Source organism: Protopterus annectens, chromosome 1.part2 (assembly GCF_019279795.1).
Source record: "Protopterus annectens isolate FY-2018-M chromosome 1.part2, PAN1.0, whole genome shotgun sequence".
Lineage (NCBI taxonomy): Eukaryota > Metazoa > Chordata > Ceratodontiformes > Protopteridae > Protopterus > Protopterus annectens.
Window position 1 is genome coordinate 906,793,928 of NC_056727.1, and position 20,928 is coordinate 906,814,855.

Genomic DNA, 20,928 nt, shown 5'->3' on the forward strand with positions numbered 1-20,928 from the left:
GTAAGGTTATGTGAGCTGAACAGGGCCTCGAGGCATACAATGCAAACATGTGGTATGGATTTCCTGACAAAAAGTAATTCCTGACACATGAGATCAGATCATCATATCGCTTTATTAGACCTAGAAACAGGGCAGAAGGCTGCAGTTTAGCTTAAGAAAAAAACAAAATGTGGACCTCCTTAGTGTTTATACTGATACTGTTAGTTATCACTGATCTTGCACGAGAAACTCTGGTAGTACAGGACAATGGGTGTCAGCCATTTTGGCTTTGTTCCTTTGTACCTTATTTTACAATCTCTGAATCAGGGATTTATTTCCTAAGTTCTGCAGCTATAAATGATAATGGACACTAACAGACATTAAATAGTTAATTATAACTTGGAAAGTATAGTAAGACAAGTCTATATTACAGCAAGAAAAATCACGTTTGTCACTCTGAGCTCCAAAAAACAGGGTGTGACACTCTGCTATTTATTTGGATACACTTCGAACAGGAGGCTGTATTAATGTCAACAAGATAGTTCACTTTTGTTCAACCCAGCCTTAAGAAACCTGATTCAAACAACCACAAAGGAATATGCTTCATTCCATCAGCAAATGGTAAATCAAAGTAGCTTCTTTGTATAGCTGTTCAAAGTAGTAAAGCAAAGACATATCTTCCAAGTAGACTCTATGGATACAGAAATTAATTCACCAGCAGTTAGTTGTTACACAAGCTGATTCTCCTGTTTTATACTTGAGCATATATATGCTTTTAGTCACTCTCTCTGCAGAGTTCATAACAACAGTTTGCTTTCCAGCTTAGTGAAGGCTTTTAAAAGTTACGGCACGCTCTTGTTTGCAAACAGCAGCCACAATCCACTCTTACTTTGCAGGCTTTCTGTTTCTGTGCTTGGTTAGACGTAATGAGAATACTAACCCCTGATAACTATCTTTTAAGATTTCCAGAACACAGGCCTGTAAGCAAAAGCAATGTTCCTAGTTTGATGCAGGAAATGCATGTTTTCCTTTCCCCAGCTATTTGCCTTCCCACAGCTCAGCAGCACACTGTCCCTCCAAACTTACATAACACTCTTGTCACTACAGCCCTGATTTAAGCACCTGTTCACACTCTCTTTAAGGCTACTTAAAGGGGAAGTCTCCCTTCTGTGGCAGGACAGATTCTTGCAAAAGCTCAGGCTTATACAGTAGTCCTCTCACGTTTCTTTTTTTCAGCTGTAAACCAGGGAGTTATCCAACTTTTGCTACTCATGCATTTAAGCATCAAACCTGCAACCTTGATGGAAACAGCACTCACTGCCCATACCCTGAGAGCAAGTCAGACTCTCGATCACCCTCAAAAACAATTGTCTTATTCTGACCAGCAGAAACATATTGCATATGTAATACTCTGTTCAACATTCTTTGAAATGTAAATGAAATAAAAATAGTTCCAACAGAGGTGAGGAATCCAAGGTGTAAACAGCCAACTCAGTCTGCAACAGAAATAAATCCAAATGGACGTTATAAAATCCAAACTTCTTTAATAACAAGAAAATGTGAGCGCTTTTGCAGTGAAACACTGCTTCTTCAGACAACATACAAGTTGTTGTTGTCTTTCGGCTTTTCCCGGTTAGGGGTCGCCACAGCGGAACTCCGGTCCGCTAATGATTGGCAGTAGATTTTTACGTGCCGAGTTGCTAGTCCTGACGCACAACCTTCAACGAAGGTATGCCCATTCACGCATGTCTCCACACAGAAGACACTCTAGCTGAGAATCGAATGGGACAACGTCTTACTGTGAGGCGACAACGCTACCACAGCACCACCACCGCGGTTAAAATTCAGACAACATACAAGTCACATTGAATATTTAAATACAAGACAATTACCTATCACCAATTACCAATTACCTATCAACCTATCAGAAAGCAACCATAACTAACACACTAAAAATCAATTTAAAAAACTGCTAAAACCTTAAAGGGTACAAGTCTTTACGTATGCTTTACATAGTACCATCTCAATTTCTTAGCTTTAACCACAGGTTTCAGGGGCACACTGTCATTAATCCCAGGCTTCTGTGCAAGGCCAAACATCAAATCTATTGCAACTCTACATTTTCTGTTTTATTAACAATGTCACCCATTCTCTAGTTAGTCTCCATTATCTGTAGAACCTGAAACAAGAAAGTGTGTGCGTTACCCTCCTGAAAAGTGTGCTTTGGTAATGCACTGTAATCTAACACTTTCTTGATGCAATACAAGTGATCACGAAAGCGCTTCTTTAACCTACGGTTGGTTTTGCCAACATAAAATCTAAAACATACTGTGCAATGTGCTACATACATCAAGTTTTGAATATTGCAATCTGCTATAACCTTAAGCTGCCAAAGGCTACCAGTTCCGGGATGCTTAAAGAACCTGGATTCGTCTAAGCTGTTACAATAATTACAGCATCCACATTTACGTGTGCCCCCCCATAGTACAACTAGCTGTTGTTCTCTTATGGTAGCACAGGTGCTGCATTAATTTCATTCTGTTCTTAAAAACGAACCTAGGTTTAGACCCAGTCACTGCCGAAACTCTTTCATCAATCTGCAATATGGGCCAGTTCCTAGTAAAGACCTCTTGTATATGACCCACATCTTGTGTATATGTCAAAACAATTGGAACCACAGAGGTTCCAGTACTAATGTTACTCATAGAGTCCCTCCCCTCTGAATAATAGGATTTGGTACGACCATAACGCTCATTTAATACTTTATTATGAGCTCTACAGATCTCATGCTCCTTGTAACCTCTGAACTCAAAGGCTACCTTAAGCTGTTCCATCTCATATATAACATCACTATCTTCACAAGTTAAGTGAGATGTGCGCATGGCCTGACTTCTCAAAATATTGGGGGACACATGCTGGGGATGAATGCTATCCCTGTGTAAATAGGATGGAACATAACATTCCTTTCTGTAAAGCTTAGTACTAAAAGCATTGCCCTTCCTATAAACAACTATATTAAGAAAATTAATTGAACTAGAAGAGGAATTCATAGTAAATTTAAGAAACCCACTGCTTAAATTAGCCATGTCCAAAAATTGTCTTAGTGTCAACTCATCGCCATGCCATGCAACAAAAAGATCATCTACAAATTGATGGTAAAACCGTACATGGTTACCATGAAATGTCATAAAGCATTGCTCCCAATGTGCCATAACTAAGTTTGCATATGAGTTGGCACAACTCGTCCCCCTTGCCATGCCAGAAACTTGCCAGTAACATTGTTCATTAAAGAAAAAAATGTTACTCTCAAGTACCATTTCTAATAATATACATAGGAAATCAACATGTCTTGATGAAAATGTATTTGAATTATGAAGCACTTCCTTAACCATAGTGATGCCCTGTTGATTGGGAATGCAAGTAAACAAGGACACAACATCAAGTGTTACTAAATAATCAATTTAATTCACATCAACATCATGCATGGAACCATAGCGATCACGCAATGCTCTGTGTCTCTTACAACAACAGATGAATCTACAAGCACCATTTTGAGTTGGGATTCCAAATAAATAGACACTGGCTCAGTGAGCCAGCTGCTACCTGCTACTATTGATCTAAAGCTAGGAAAATCTGAATTTTTATGAATTTTAGGCAGGCCATGTAGCTGGGGAATAATGGGGTATTCCACCATGAAGTACTCAAGTAAGGATTTGATCAACCCCATACATAAACATTCATTCAAAGTGTTCACAATGCCATCCTTAATCTGCATTACTACCTTGGCATCCACTGCTCTATATTCCTCAGTATCATTCAACATGGAGCTCATGGTATTTAAGTAATAAGTAGTTTCCATCACTACTACCGGCCCACCCTTGTTAGCAGGGCGGATAACTATATTACCATTAGATTTCAACTCATTAAGGGCATGTTGTTCCATTCTGGTTAAATTACACTGGTAAACATTTGCATTCTGGTTGCCAAATTTATCATATATTTCTTTTTCACACAACTGTAAAAGCACCTCTATACAATGCGGTAGATTGGGAACAAAACAACTAGGTTTCTTAAAGGCATTACTTAGAGAAGTTTCTTGATCATTAAATATAAATTTAAGTGCAATGTTACGGGTGAATAGCCTTAACTCAGTAAGGAAGCCACTGATATCAAGTTTACTCGAAGGTATAAAACCCAGTCCCTTAGTCAATAATGAATGTTCAGCAGGAGAAAGAGCATAACTCCAGATATCTCATACTAACTTATTTCGTTCAACCCCCACATCTTTTTCAAGGTCCGTACATGTTCTGCGCCTGGAGGTTCTTTGTGCTTCATTCCGCCCCGTTGGTGGTCCTGCTCGAAGGAGCCCATTCTCTGAGTAAGAAACGGCAAAGGCAGTGTTGGAAAAACCTGCTCTTGGACGTTATGAGTAGTCTTTTGTCGAACTACAGCTTCATTGGATAATACTGGTGGCTTGTCTACAACTGCATCTGCTGAAGTCAAGTCTTGTGGAGGTGTAGAGTATACTGAGCTTGCTGAACCTGGAGACTGCACACTTCCTGATGTACTCGGATTGGTCGCTATCTCTGCTACTGAGTTCTCATTCGCTAAAGTTCTCAAGACACTCTCCGGATTGGTCAGTCCATTCTCGGGACCGTCTCTAGTTCTAGACCATGTGAAAACATCCTGTTTCTTAAAATCAGACACATCCCTGATTAGTTTCTTCTTCTTTTGCGAAAGTAACTTTTGTTCGTAACTAGAGAGTTTGTCTATAAGTTCACATGAAAAGACATCAGTGTACTCTTCACCAGCTGCTACATATAGTTCATTCTGTTGCTGTATTATCTCCTTACAGAGCTTATTCTCAGAGGGTTTGAAATAGTTGCTCAACAAATTTATATAGGCTTTGCTGGTTTCCAAGTTAATCCGCTGCCAACGGGCCAGCAAGTCCGAGTAGGTGTTGCCATATGTCAGCATATTTAACACCCTTAGGCCCACAGCACCACTGCCAAACTGAGGCAATCCTCAAAATGCTAGCCTTGACATTGTAAATGTTTGAAATGGTAAAAATCATTCTCTATACCCTGTTTCGTAGGTTAAAGGTGCGCATTTGTGATCACTTATATTGCATCAAGAAAGTGTTAGATTACAGTGCATTAGCAAAGCACACTATTCAGGAGGGTAACACGCACACTTTCTTGTTTCAGGTTCTACAGATAATTGAGACTAAGAAGAGAATGGGTGATATTGTTAATAAAACAGAAAATGTAGAGTTGCAGTGGATTCCATGGTTGGCCTTGCACAGAGGCCTGGGACTTAATGACAATGTGCCCCTGAAACCTGTGCTTAAAGCTAAGAAATTAAGATGGTACTATGCAAAGCAGATGTAAAGACTTGTACCGTTTAAGGTTTTAACAATTATTTAATTGGTTTTTAGTGTGTTAGTTATGGTTGCTTTGTGATAGTTTGATAATGTAATTGTCTTGTATTTAAATATTCAGTGTGACTTGGTGTATTTTGTCTGAAGAAGCAGTGTTTCACTGCGAACGCGCTCACATTTTCTTGTTATTAAAGAAGTTTGGATTTTATAACGTCCATTTGGATTTATTTCTGTTGCTGATTGACCTTGGATTCCTCACCTCTGTTGGGACTATTTTTATTTCATTTAGCTGTGCTCTGGGTTTTTGGCTCACATTGGACTGGTATTTTTCTGATATTCTTTGAAATGTGACTTCATCTCTAGATGGCTTTAGACTGACCATTTCTTCTAGTACATGATTAGTCAAGTTAATTCTGCCAGAGATCCATGAAAAAGTCTGTTTTTATAACATAGATGTCTTCACTTCTTTTGATATATAACAAAGTTTTGGCTATCTCTATGACTTTGTTAGGCTCTGTTCTTGGGTTTACAGTGTCACCTGGGAGGCTGTTAAAGACTCTGTTTTACTGGGGTTTTAATGCACTGACATACTGTATGTGTTCAGGTGTCCTTTTGTTGGACTACAGGTGATCACTGTGATCTTAAACTTCCCAAACCTTTTGTCACTCAGGCCTAACCCCTTGTTTTCTTTCCTGCATTTTTAAGGGGCTGCAGCAGCTTGTATATGAAGCTATGTTGTGACTGTTAATGCAGGCAAAGAAGGACCTTCCTGCGGCAGAAAAAATAAATAGCCGGCCAATAGAACCTGTGTAGAGTTCAGTGCCTTGTGTGTTTCCCTTAAATTAATTAATGTTAATTAATTAATTCCCTTTTGTTTATGGGAATGGTCTGACTGGGCACCCAGGCCCATATTCAGAGGAGGCCTGGGGAGAAAAGCTCCATTAGATTTACAAAAAATTACAAAGAATTTACAGAGAGAAAAAATCAGTTTCTTAACAGCAGAAATGAGGTTTTAGAATCATTCAATGGCTAATAGAGTAAAGACAGATGTTAATACAGTTTCATACAGTTTCATTTCTATAAGAGTGTTATACAATAATAAACAGGCTACATTTACATGTATAGCAATATAGAAATTTAATTTACAAAGGAGAGATGAAAAGTAGTATATGATTCTAAATATAGATAGGATTTATTTACATTTACAGGCTAAGGCAGGAGAGCTGGAATGTTTCCGGTTGGTGATAGTCTAGAGATCTGAAAGAGTGAGTTAGTCAAAGTGTGAACAGGAATAGAGCCAGCAGGAGTCTAGGTGCTGTTTTAGGTTGTGCTTAAAGCTAGATGCACAGCTGCCCTGTTTTAGTTTGATAGGCAGAGAGTTCCACTGTCTGGTGACACAGGGTATAGTGAAAGTCTCCAACTGTAGTATGGAATTTGGAAGTTATTAGTAGGCTCCGATTACCTGAGTGAAGGCAACGTGGTGGGGCATACTGCTTTAGCATGTTTTGTATAGAAGGACATGTATTTGGTTTGTGTATTATTTTGTGGGCAATTTGAAGCTGAGTGAATGCATAGTGAATAGGTAGATGTTCATCGTGCATACAGCTGCAGTCATTACAGATGGGTTATCCTGCCGTCAGGCGGGTCCTCGATCGGCCGAATTCCAAAGTCTAGGTCCGGCGTCGGTTGTCGTCGCTTCTTACCTGACGTCAGTGTGGCAGGGGTATAAAAGAGGCAGCCAACGACATTTTCTTCAGTCTTTCTTGCCGTGCGGTGCCCGAAGCAGAAGCAGTTCGCAAGTGCCGGTCGGCCAGCTCCTGAGATTTACGAAAGTATTTCAGCCGAAGTCTTCTTGAAAGCTAAGTACCCTGTTGGGGAAACTTTTCTTGCCTCAGACCGATGTCAGACAAAGTTAATAATTGCATTTCATGTGGGAAGCAAATACCGCATAAGGATTTCCACTCTTTCTGTATACCTTTCTTAGGCCCAGACCACGACGTCTCAGCCTGCCGTTTTTGTGCTAGATTTAACAAGCGCACTATTAAGTGCCGGGCGGAGTTCGCCCTTCACTATTTTGGCAAAAAATTTAATTATTAAGTCCAAAAAAGTGCCTGGACACGCTGTTAAGAGATCCACAGAAGTTTATTTCACAGATTTAAAAAAGATGAACCACACTGCAACCTAGTCTCCGAGACTGCAAGACCAATAAAGAATAAACGCTCTTACATACAACTTAAATCCCTGCGTTTTCGTCACTAAGACTTCATCAGACAAAAATTTAATTATATTATGTCGTCGGATACTCCGACTCCAGTTTTGAGCATCTAAATCTAAAGCAGCCATGAAAACCAAAAAACAGGGTCCTCAGACCCCCTCTCAAGGCCCCATGCCTAAAAAGCAGATGCTTAAAATGGCTGAGGATTTGATTACTCTTATCAGGGGTTCTCAACCCCCCTCTGACAAAAGGCCCAGATTAGAGGAAGACTACCCTTCCTCAGATCAAGCTTCTATTACCTCAGAACTATCTGAGGACTAGGATTATGCCTATTCTCCATTCGAAGACTCTGATGCAGAGGAGTCTATTCCCTCGGTCTCCCCCCCCGAGGACTACTCTTTTGGGGAAACCCTGCATACATTGAGGGAACACTTTCACTGGGAAGGCCAAGATTACTCAGCTTCCAAGAAAAGGCTCAGGGAATTTCTTCTGCTCCCCCAGCATAGGCCCCTGGCTATCCCTCCTGTTTTAGATATACTGGATGATGTGTACACAGAAGCCAGCCTTAATCCAGATTCTTTGCCTCCAGCTCCTGTTAAACCAGACAGGTATTACCGGGTTCCTGATTCTCACCAGTTCCTATATAAAAGCCATACTGCTGACCCAAAAACTATTTCACAGGGTCCCAAGGGAATTAAGGCCTCTACTGCTAAAAACCCATTACATTCTGAGAGAGATTCCAGAGCTTTAGAAAGGTGGGGGAAAAAGGTGCACACCTCGGCCACTTTAACCATGAAGGCATTAAACTGTCAGTTCCATATGTTAAAGTATCAACAGTTTTTGATATCTCAGCTGAAAAGCAAGATGACACAACCAGAACAACCAGATTTAAAAGAGTTGCAGGATTTGTTGCATGGTGCAGAGCAAGTGGGTAAACATACCTTGCAGTGTGGTTTTGATGCTTTAGAGGCTTCATGTAGAGCTGCTGTTATGGGGTCTGTTATACATAGGCATGCTTGGCTCAAAGAGCAAACCTTACCAGATCATGTCAAAGCTAAATTATTAGATGCACCTCTTCAAAAAGATGTATTGTTTGGTGTTAAAGCTGAGGAGGTACTAAAGAAAATGGAGGAAAAAGCGAAATCAATGCAAACAGTGAAAGATTTCCTGCAGGTACAACCTCCACGTTTCAGCAGAAACTGGCCTTCAAAAAATTGGTCCTTTCCAGCCACGGACAGACCTCAAAGGGGCAGATACAGATGCCCAAGGGGTAGAAGGCAACCTTAAGGATCTTTCAGAGCCAGACAGTGGCAAGCACAAACCCCAAGAGGTGGAGAAGATAGATCACAGTCTTTTAGAATACAGACACAATGACTTCCCCCTACACCTGCCAAGCAAAGCTTTAATGGCAGCACCTTTGGGCGGAAAACTGGCATTATTCTCAAAAAATTGGCATATTGTTACAAAAGACAAATGGATTCTGGACATTATAGACAGAGGCTACAGGTTCCACTTTCACACCCTTCCAAAAATGAGAGGCATGCCAAACCTGCCACAAAATCAAAGGGCAGAGGCACAAAAACAAATTTCAGCTCTCATGGACATGAAAGCGATTCAAGAGGTACCTGCAAAAGAACAAGGTCAAGGGTTTTATTCCAGACTATTCCTGGTACCAAGGAAAGACAAAGATTGGAGACCTATCTTAGACCTATCCATCCTAAACACATATCTACAGGTGCCAAAATTCAAGATGCTCACATTACAGCAGCTTCTTCCCATGCTAGGCAAGGAGTCTTGGCTGGTAACATTGGACCTCAAGGAGGCATACCTGCATATCCCTATCAGACAAGATTGCAGAAGATACCTCAGATTTCTTGCAGGTTCAACCTATTACCAATTCTCTGCATTGCCCTTTGGCTTATCTACTGTGCCCAGAGTGTTTACGAAATGCCTGGCATCAGTAATCGCCTTCTGCAGACTACAAGGGATACAAATCTACCCATATCTGGACGACTGCCTGATCCAAGTGGACAGCAAGGACATACTACTGCAGCACCTGGCGTTTGTAATAAAACTGTTGAACTTCCTGGGATACACAGTCAACAAAAAGAAATCAACTAATACCCTCTCAACAAATAATTTTCCTGGGTGCCAGCTTGAATACAACCACCCAGATGGCCTACCTCACACCAGACAAAGGGCAACTGTCTCAATACTTCAGAAAAATGGCAACTTTCACCAGGCTAACTGCAGGGAAAGTCCTGCAGGCTCTGGGATTCATGGCATCTTGCATCCTACTGATCCCATGTGCAAAGCTGCATATGAGGAAACTTCAATGGTACCTAAAAAACTTATGGTCTCAACACAGCCACAGCTTGGAAGCAATTATACCACTCATTCCATGCCTTTAAAAGGAATTTTTGTGGTGGGCTCAAGCTTGCCAAAGAAACACAGGTCTTCCTTTCTGTGTACCTCAAGCAACTCAAATCATCACAACAGATGCCTCAGACTACGCCTGGGGAGCACACATGACAGATCAGTGCATTCAGGGAAAATGGATCCCAAAAGAGAAGCACCTACACATCAACCAAAAGGAAATGCTAGCCGTGCAAAATGCTATTATGACCTTCAAAGACCTACTGCATCCAGGCCAGCTATTGATAAGGACAGACAACACCACAGTGATGTGGTACATAAACAAACAGGGGGGAACTCATTCATACCCCCTGTACAGGCAAGCCATGTCCCTATGGAACACAGCACTGGAATTGCAAATTCAACTACAGGCACAATTCCTGCCAGGGAAGGAAAACACACTGGCAGACAACCTAAGCAGAAATATGACAGATCCACATGAATGGAAGTTGCATCCTCAAGTTTTCACAAAGATAACTCAGGCATGGGGACAGCCAGACATAGATCTCTTCGCTACCCACAGAAATTGCCAGGTGAAAAAATTTTGTTCAAGGACCTATCGTCCACAGGCCTGGAAAGTGGACGCACTCTCCTTCAATTGGACAACATTGACAGTCTATGCCTTCCCGCCTCTTCCTCTGCTGCCCAAAGTTCTATTAAAAGTCAGAGCAGAGAGGCCGAAAATGATTCTCATTGCTCCAGACTGGCCAAGACAACACTGGTATCCACTCCTGAAGAGCCTGACACATTCCCCACCATGGATCCTACCTCTAGTCCCTCTTCTGTTGTCCCAGCACAACTACAAAACCCTTCACAGTCAGCTCAAAACCCTAAATCTATCTGCATGGACAATTCCTTGATTTCCCAACAATTTCTCCTCTCCAAGGAGGTGCAGGATGTCATCTTGGAGGCCAGAAGACCTTCTACTAGAAAAGCCTACTCCACCAAATGGAAACGATTTTGTGCCTGGAATCAAGAAAAGGGCCAGAATCCTTGGGTAATAAATATACCTCAAATTTTACAGCACCTAGCTGAGATGCTAAACAATGGACTTTCCTTCTCCTCCATCAAGATCTACGCTTCAGCCATTTCTGCACAATACAACACAGATCCTCCTTTATTCTCTCATCCTCTCTTAAAGCAGTTCCTCAGAGGGGCAAAGAATATAAAACCCCCAAGGAAACCACCAGTCCCTGCTTGGGACCTCAACTTCGTATTGGAAAAGCTGACACTTCCTCCCTTCGAGCCAGCTTCTTCAACAGAACTACAATACTTGTCATGGAAAACAGCCTTTCTTCTGGCTGTCACCTCAGCACGCAGGGTTTCGGAGCTACAGGCCCTCATGGCTCTGCAACCATTCATCATTTTCCATTAGGACAGAGTTTCCTTATGAACTAACCCTACCTTTATGCCAAAGGTAGTATCCAGTGTAGCTTTGAATCAGACTATCCACTTACCTACCTTTTATCCTAATCCACAAAACAAAGGGGATAGACTACTACATTCCTTGGACATTCACAGACAACTTCGTTACTATTTGGACAGGACAAAGCCATTCAGGAAATCTGAGCAACTCTTTGTGTCCTATGCTGCAGGTGCTCAAGGAAAGGCTATTTCCAAACAGACAATTTCAAAATGGATAGCCCACTGCATACGCTTTTGTTACTCATTTCATGGAAAAACTGTGCCTGCATGCATCAGATCCCACTCCACCAGAGCCACAGCTACCTCTACAGCCTTCCTCAGGGGGGTCCCTACCAAGGACATTTTGGAAGCAGCCATCTGGAGTTCAGTGCACACTTTCTCCAAGCACTATCACCTCCCACTATTCTCTAAATCTAGAGCGGGCTTTGCCACAGCTGTCTTGCAGGGCATCCTCGCTCCTCCTAGTTCCACTTAGTGCCTACCACCTCTTCTTAGCTTTGGGATTCTTCCCATCTGTAATGACTGCAGCTGTATGCACGATGAACATAGTACAGTTTTGTACCTACCATAAATGTAGATGTTCGAGTGCTCATACAGCTGCAGTCCAGGTTACCCCCCCTCCGTCCCCTCTTAGGACAAGCCTTATGACAAACACCTTATCATACAACCTATTTGGGGTATTCTCTTATGGTGTATTTGCTTGCAACTACTGTTTTTTGACTTTTCTGTATTGCATGTTTACATTACTTTATGTTTTGCCTTCCTTCTGGGGGCACCTGACATCTGGGGTAAGAAAAACTGAAGAAAATGGCGTCGGCTGCCTCTTTTATACCCCTGCCGCACTGACGTCAGGGAAGAAGCGACGACAACCGACACCGGACCTAGACTTTGGAATTCGGCCGACCGAGGACCCGCCTGACGGCAGGATAACCCATCTGTAATGACTGCAGCTGTATGAGCACTCGAACATCTACATTTATGGTAGGTACAAAACTGTACTTTCTAGCCAGTTGAGCTTCTTCTGTGTTAAACAGGGGTGTATTGTATATGGCAGGACATTAGATGCAAATGTACCTATTTTGTTAAAGCATGCCTGTAATTTATTTACTAGGGTGACTGGAATGTTGGTTAATATGGGTGATGCATAGGGAAGAGAGGAGAGAAGGTAGGATGATGCCAAGGATTTACTTGATGAGTCTGTGTGGCAGGATTTGTTTCAGTAGAGGAAGCTCTGTTTTTCATGAGTTTTCTTGATGGCCGGGTAATATGCAGGTCAAATTTTAGGTTATTCTCTATTATGACTCCTAGTAGTTTGGTAGTTTGGTATTAGTTACAGTGTTTATAGGGGTGGTGTTTGATGAAGTAATATTAAAGGGTATACAGGTTGTTGAAAGAGATCTGGGTGTGAAAAGCATTCTTTTTTGTTTGTTTTTTTTGTTGTTGATTTTGTTTGGATTTAGAGTTAGCTGATAAGCCTTTAGCCATAAATCTATGGAAGCGAAAGAGTCTTGAGTCGTTTTTTGAAGTAGTGGAGCAGTTGAGGCTGAGCAGATGATGGTGGCCTTGTCAGTACAATTTACTAAGGTGGCAGGTTTGCTGGCTTTGTGCAGGTTATTTGTGAAAATATTGAAAAGTGCTGGGCCTACAATTAACCCTTATGGTACATCAATGGAAACAGCAAAGAAGGGGATAAAAAAAAACTGTAAGCCTGTTTCCTACCTTTCCTGTAACTAGTGTTCCAGATACAGATTTGCTGTATCCAGGACTGTTTGTAAGCCTTTGAGCCCCCCAAGCCTTTCTGTGTTGGAGGGAAGCCTTCTAGCTTATCAGTGGGAGTGGTAAGCATTAGGTAACCTGTCTACCACATAAGGAGTGGTTCTGGCCCAGAATTTGTAGTTATTGGCCGTTTGGGCAATCTTCCATCTCTCTCAACTTTCTGATTTGAAAGCCTGCATTTCCACTTGTTTCTGTCCTGTAACTCATCTAGTGCAGACACAGATTCTTAGTTTTAGCACTTAAATTTGCTTATTCATGCTCAGCACTTGTTCAGAACTTGTAAGTACTAAATAAGCTACTAATTACTATAGCACTCAATCTTCCTCATTACCTAGAGGAAAACGGTTTTTGTACTTACTTTTCTCACTGGCATTGAGAAAAACAGCTCTTGTACTCACTTTCCTCACTTATCTAGAGGAAAATAGTTTTTAATTCAGGCATGTCCAAGGGTCAGCTCCCAGTGTTCTCCCCTGTCTACCTGATGAATCTGGGCATCTTGAGGCAATGTAGAAATTGCCTCATGTACACAGACAACCCTCTCCTCCTACCACCCAACACTACAACCTGTGAGAGATGCACTTATCTAGCCAAACTGGAGATAAAGCTCTCTCCAACCAAGACTGAACCTGACAGTCATGAGGAGAAGCTAAACATTTGCACCACACCACACTCATCACATAGTCTCACTACATCTACACCACCAAAATCCACACATAGAAACTCAAAAACATTCGCAGAGGCTCTCAATAATAATCTGCCTAAGCAATAGAGACCTCCAAAGCAGAAACACAAGTAACCTCCATCTCCCAACACAACCCAAATGACACATAGCCCACAGACTCAGTGTGCCACTCAAACACAGCCAATAAGGCAAAACAACATACCCAACACACTAGTCATAGGAGACTCTATAGTCAGGCACACTGATGTCCCACTCACCAGGCTAAACAAGGAGAAGGTTACTGTCAGCTGCCTGTCGGGTGCCAGGATCCACCACATAACCCATGCACTCAGGTCACTCCACAACAAGTACAAATATGACACTGTCATTGTCCGTGTTGGTGTGAATGACCTGAGATGTACCTCCCTGGACTACATGAAAAGAGACATGGAAGAGCTCTCCGATCTTGTAGCCCAGGCAGGTATGACCCTAGCCCTGAGTAGCATTCTGCCATCGCCCAGAATGATACCACAGTACAAGGACAAAATGATTGACTTCAACAATTGGCTAAGCTTCTGGTGTCATTCTAAGGGGATCCAGTTTCTGTCTGCTTGGGATAACATGGTCAACAGACCACGATGCTTTGCCACAGATGGCCTACACCTGTCGCCCCTGGGATTCCGGATACTGGCTAAGGCTCTTGCTGCCCCTGTAGTGCCTTTTTTAGGCAGGATTCAAGTAAAAAATTCACCACCATAACAGGAACAAGCAAGCAAAAACTGAGGGTAATGCTACTCAGTGCTAGAAGTCTACATTTCAAAATGCACTCACTCAAGGCACTCCTTAAAATAGAGAACATCAATATCTATGCAGTGACTGAGACCTGGTTCGAGGCTCCAGAGAGCACCCCTGCACTACCAGGCTATAACTCATTCCACACTTTTCGGCCATGTAACCTGGACCGAAACACCAAAGGTGGGGGTGTGTCCATATTCATTAAGGATATCCACACCTCCAGGCTAGTTGCTCAGCATAATACATCCGAGGTTATCGAAGTGCAACTAACTCTTGGCAAAACTGCAATCCAAATTGTAGCTTGCTACAGATCCGCCACCATGCCCCAGGATTCCCACTCCTCTTTTCTTAATGTACTGGAAAATATTAGGGTTCAACCAAACACTCTAATAATGGGTGACTTCAACTACCCCACCATTAACTGGGAAAACTACTCATGTACCAACTCCTTAGTGCAACACTTTCTGGAATTCATAAACTCCAATGCCCTAGGTCAACTTATCCACACCCCCACCAGGGGCAACACTATTCTAGACCTAGTCATTACCAACATGAGTGACCGGTGTTCCACACCTGAAGTCAACTCCTCATTGGTCCAATCCGACCATAAGCTAATCACCCTTGATATCCACATCCCACCCCCACCCCTCATTAAGGAAACCACAGTAAACAATTTCTCCAAAGCCAACTTCATGCTTCTTAAGACAGAAGTAGTGAACTTTAAGACACCCATGCAGATGGACAATAGTGTTACAACTGCTGAATCCTACACAAATGCACTCTATAAGCACTTACATGAGTGCATGGATCGTGCTATCCCAAACAGAACCAAGATGCTATCCTCCAAAAAAGGAAGCCTATCTGATGGCCCCCTGCCATAAACAAACTGTACAACAGAAGGAAGAAACTGTTGCAAAAGAGAGTAAAATCCCATGAGTGGAGGAGCTCCCTGGTCAGCCTCAGTAAGAAGCTGAGATCCCTTATAAGATCCTCCAAAGCTAGCTACGAAAATAAAATCACCACTAATTCCAAGGACAACCACAAAGCATTCTATAACTATGTCAAGAATCTCAATGGCAACACCCAGATCCGCTCTGAGTTACAGCACAAAGGCACGAAAATTACAGAACCAACTGATATTGCCAACATCCTGGCAGATAGGTTCAGTGCTAACTTTACCCCCCTTCACCCCCTAAAGGGCCCATATCTATACAGGAAGAATGCAGAGTCCCTGTAATCACAACTATGCAGTTGAAAGCTGTTCTCTCTAAAGCCAAAAACACAGCATCCATGGGACTGGACAACATCCCAGGCTGCGTTTTACACGAACTTCAGAATGAACTGGCTCCCCGCTTAAGCACCATGTTCAATAATAGCCTCACATCAGGCTTTGTGCCCACTGAATGGCACACAGCAACAGTTATCCCACTCCACAAAGGGGGAGCCACCACTGATCCCGGGGAACTATAGACCTATTAGCCTGATGAGCGTGGTCTGCAATGTCATGGAACGTATCATCATGGAACTCATAAACAAAGACATTGGTAACCTTCAAACTCTGGATCCCACCCAGTTCGGGTTTGTGAAAGGCAGATCATGCCTCCTGAAACTGATCAACTTCTTTGAGGCAGTTACCAAAGCCATGGTAAGGTGGTTCACACAGCCTATATTGACCTCGCCAAGGCTTTCAACACCATCCCCCATTCTGGAATTATAGCTAAACTCAATAAACCAGGCATAAATCCCTACGTCACAAGATGGGTTGCCAACTGGCTCACTGACAGTACCCACACTGTAAAAGTTGCAGACTCCATATCTGACCTCAAACCAGTGACAAGTGGAGTACCACAGGGTTCCATCCTGGGACTGCTCCTGTTTGGTATCTACTTCTCTGAAGTACAGGCTAACACAGAAGGCCTCTGGCTAATGAAGTTCACAGATGACTGCAAACTAGGAGCTATAGTCAAGTCCCCAAATGATGTGAACATCCTACAGAAGGGCCTCTCTGAGATAGATGCCTGGTGTCAGAGCCATGGCCTCAAGCTCAATGCCAAAAAGTGCAGTGTCATCCCTTTTGGTAAAAACTCTGTACCCATGAACTACCACATAGGCAGCAATCTACTTAACACCGAATGCGTGATAAGAGACCTTGGGACCCAGGTGGACAGTAGTCTCTCCTTTGATAGTCACATCGTCACAGTAGTCAGGAAGTCCTTCTACATGGCACACCTCATCATAAAAGTGTTCTAATCCAGGAAAAAAGAGGTCATCATTCCCCTCTTCGCGACACTCTTTAGACCCATTATAGAGTACAACGCCCCTTTTGGAATGTACCTCACAAGACATCTGCAGCAGCTGGAAAGGCCACAGAAGTATCTCACAAATTACTGGACTCAAACAAATGCCCTACACTGACCACCTCAAAAAACTCCAGCTTTACGTTGCCTACCCCGAGGTGATCTCTGCCTAACATATAAAGCTGTGTCAAACCCAGAGCTGTTGGACATGCTACACCTAAGGAAATCCCAATCCCTCCGAGCTACATGCTCTAGGGACCTAAACCTTGTCACCACAATAAACAGGATATGCTGGAGGGATAGATTCCTATCCCACAGACTTCCCATTACTCTGGAACAAGCTACCCATCTATGTCAAGCAAAGTTCTTCGTTAGCACTCTTCAAGAAAAATCTTGATGAGTGGATGGGAAACAGGAAATACACCCCAGGGATCACTTTTGTGTCTCTGCTGAACAGTGGCACAGGAAAATAACTTTCTTGGGTGGCGTAAGCCAGGGAACCTTGTTGGCTAGGCTTACGTAGGCCCTTGGGCCAATAGCCTAGTACCTACCTATGAACCTATAGGTCCTTATTCCATTTTATGGTCCGTTGTCTGCTGGAGAGATAGCTACAGAACCAAGTAAGAGCTGAATGAGACAGTGATAGGGAAGATAGTTCATTGATTAGGAGTTGGTGGGATACTGTGTCAAATGCTTTTGACAGATCCAGGAACAGGGAGGATATTAGGTTACCATTGTTTCTGTTTGTATTTACGGTTTTTGAAAAAGAAAGCAGAACTGCTGTTTTACTGTGGTGTGGTTGAAAGCCATGTTGTGTGGGGGAGAGTAGTTTGTTTTTTATGAGATAGATTAGGAATTGAGAGTGTATGCATCTGTCTGAGATTTTGGACAGAGGGGAGATAATTGCAATGAGCTGGTAGATGAAGAAGTCTGGGGCTGACCCACCTTTATGACATGGTATAATATGTGATTTTTTTTTCAGATAGTGGGTACGTAGTTTTCTGTGGTAGATCTGTTTAGGAATATTGAGATGGGATATGGTAGGACATCGACAACAGAGTGGGAGTTTGTCAGTAGCTGGTGTGGTGGTTTTCAGTTTTTGAAGGTAATTTTTGATAGTTGAGATTTGGTGGAAATTTTGAGTATTGCTGGGGATACAGAGATGAGAGGATGGATTAGATTCTAGTACAGAGACGACAGATTAAATGAAGTATGTGCTGAAATGGGTGGCTGTGGGTTCTGTGTCTTTGTGGTAGGTGATGGCGTGGTGGTTTGAGGTAGTAGGGTTTTTATGATTGTCCAGAATTGCTTGGGATTGTAATGATGTTTGCCTTGAAGTGAGTGAAAGAATACAATTTTGTCTAGTTTAGCCTATTGTTTACACCAATTTCTAAGTTGTCTTAAAAATGTCCACTTTTTGGTGTCCTGTCTTTATACCATGTCATTCAGGCTTTGTATGTATTTAGCATGAGCTCTTTGATTTCTTTATTGAGCCATGGGCCACGGCTCTTTTTGTTCTTATGAGAGCTAATTCATTTAGTGTGTTAAGGAATGTTTTAATGAAATGGGTAACAGAATCATCTAGTTGTAGTTTTTTTAGAGTATTCCAGTTGTATTGGGAGATCAGACTAGTGCCAACAGAATCCTGTGCAATAATTAGTAGCTGTGGAACTCTGCAATAAATACCTTCTCTCTTTAGCTTAGTAAATGTCTGTTGATATGTAAAACAGTAAACATTATGTAGTATGAATATCTAAATGTAGTAATGTGAATTGTTGTATATGTTAGATGTTTGCACATAGAGCCTGGACTAACGTAATTTCATTCAGTTGCACTTGTTGGGGAGTCTGAATGACAATAACATTTACTTTAAAAAAAGATGTAGTTTATTTATAAAGGTGTCTTTGCTAAAAGAGGATTGTCTATATACTTGTTTTAAAACTGTATGATGTTCTTCATGTTTCATTGTTGCAGTCATCACACTTGGGTTATCTGCCTGCAGGTAGCCCTCAGTCGGCCCGAATACCAGAGTCTTGGGATTTCTGCGTCAGATGCTGTCACCTCTTCCATGACATCAGGTCGTCAGGGGTATGAAACATGCAGCCAATGCCATTACATCAGCTTTTCTTGCTGCACAGGAGCCAGAAGCAGAAGTAGTTCGGAAGTGCCTGTCGGCTGCAACCTGAAACTTTTGTTTTTCGACTTTCAAACCTGAAGTCTTCTAAAGCTAAATACCCCATTGGGGATTTTTTTTTCTTTCTCTAACTGATGTCAGAAAAAGTTAACAATTGTCTTGCCTGTGGAAAGCAAATACCTCACAGAGATTTTCATTCTTACTGCATCACCTGTTTAGGCCCAGAGCAAGATGTCCCTCGCTGTCAGTTTTGTGGCTTGTTCAACGGCCGAACTATTCATTGTCGGTCTATTTTTGTCTCTAAATTCTTTCGCTCTCATTTTACGTATTCCAAAAGGGTTTCAATAAGCCATACGACTACCAATCTTCTGAAAAAATGCAAGGATAAAGACAGACCACATAGGTTCAAAACTGCCGGCGATGCTTCTGTTAAGCTAGTCGCCAGTCCATCGGTACTCAGTGAGGCACTTTTGCAGCCCCTGTTACCCACTTCTACAGATTCGCAGGCCTCTACTGAGACCCATTCAGAGTCTGGTATGCCACAAGATGCTTCTTCGACTATGGAACCTGCGGACGTCTCTACCTTGGATGGGTCCGGAGCCACTGTGCAGGCACCGTCTTCTGAGGGTGTATTCAGACCTTCCGATGTTCATATTAAACCGGCTACTTCATTAATGACTAAAACTACCAAATTTCTCAGGCCCAGAATTTGCACTACACCTAGGAAACCGACGACCAAAGTGCATTCGCTAGCTCCCATGCCACAGAAACAAATGCTTAGAATGGCTGAAGACCTTATTACTTTAATTAGGGGAAGTCAGCCATCCCCATCTAAAAGACAAAAAATTTATTTTCCTTCTGATTCTACAGACCATGAGTCTGACGACTCTGACCACTGTGATTACCAGGACATACCATTATCTACCTATGAAATTTCTCATGCAGAGGATTCCATTCCCTCTGCCCCCCCCCAGAGGACTTTTCTTTCGGTGAAACCTTGCATACCCTAAGAGAGCATTTCCGCTGGGAATGCCAGGACTACCCACAGTCCAAAAAGAGACTGAGGGAATTTTTAGACTTGCCTCAGCATAGGCCTCTAGCTATACCCCCTGTCCTGGATATTGTAGATGATGTCTTCATGGAATCCAGTCTTACCCCTGATACTTTACCACGAGCTTCTAGAAAGCCTGATAGGCACTACAGAGTACCTGACTCTCACAAATTTCTCTTCAAAAATCCCACTGTGGATCCAGAGACCATTTCCCAGGGACCTAAAGGTATTAAGGCTACTACAACCAAAAACCCTACCCCTTCGGACAGGGCTCTAGACAGATGGGATAAGAAAGTATATACCTCTGCAACTCTTGCCATCAGGGCTTTAAATTTCCAGTTTCAGATGTTGAATTACCAGCAGCATATTATGGAACTCATTAAACAAAAAATGTTGATTCCTGATTGTGCAGAAAATAAAGATTTACAAGAGTTAATGCATTCTGCAAACCAAGTTGGTAAACATACTTTGCAGTATGGTTTTGATGCCTTAGAAGCATCTTGCAGGGCTGCTGTTACAGGGTCTGTTCTGAGAAGGCATGCTTGGCTGAAGGAACAAATCTTGCCAGACCATGTCAAAGCAAAATTACTAGATGCTCCATTAAACCAAGAATATTTTTTGGCTCAAAAGCACAAAAAGTCCGTAAAAAGATGGAGGAAAAAGCTAAATCTATGCAAACTGTTAAAGATTTCTTACAGGTACAGCCACCTAGATTCAGTAGGCATTGGCCTTCAAAAAACTGGTCCTTTCCAGTTCCTCCCAGACTTTCTCAGTCCAAACCCAGGGGCAACAGACCACAA

At 42.3% G+C, this 20,928-nt stretch overlaps 1 protein-coding gene across 1 annotated transcript in view; it reads left to right on the plus strand.

The window, feature by feature from the left end:
- The window catches only part of ITPKB (inositol-trisphosphate 3-kinase B), a 1,126,253-nt gene that overhangs the window by 655,053 nt on the left and 450,272 nt on the right, over positions 1-20,928 (plus strand). The gene's annotated exons all lie outside the window — the stretch shown is intronic.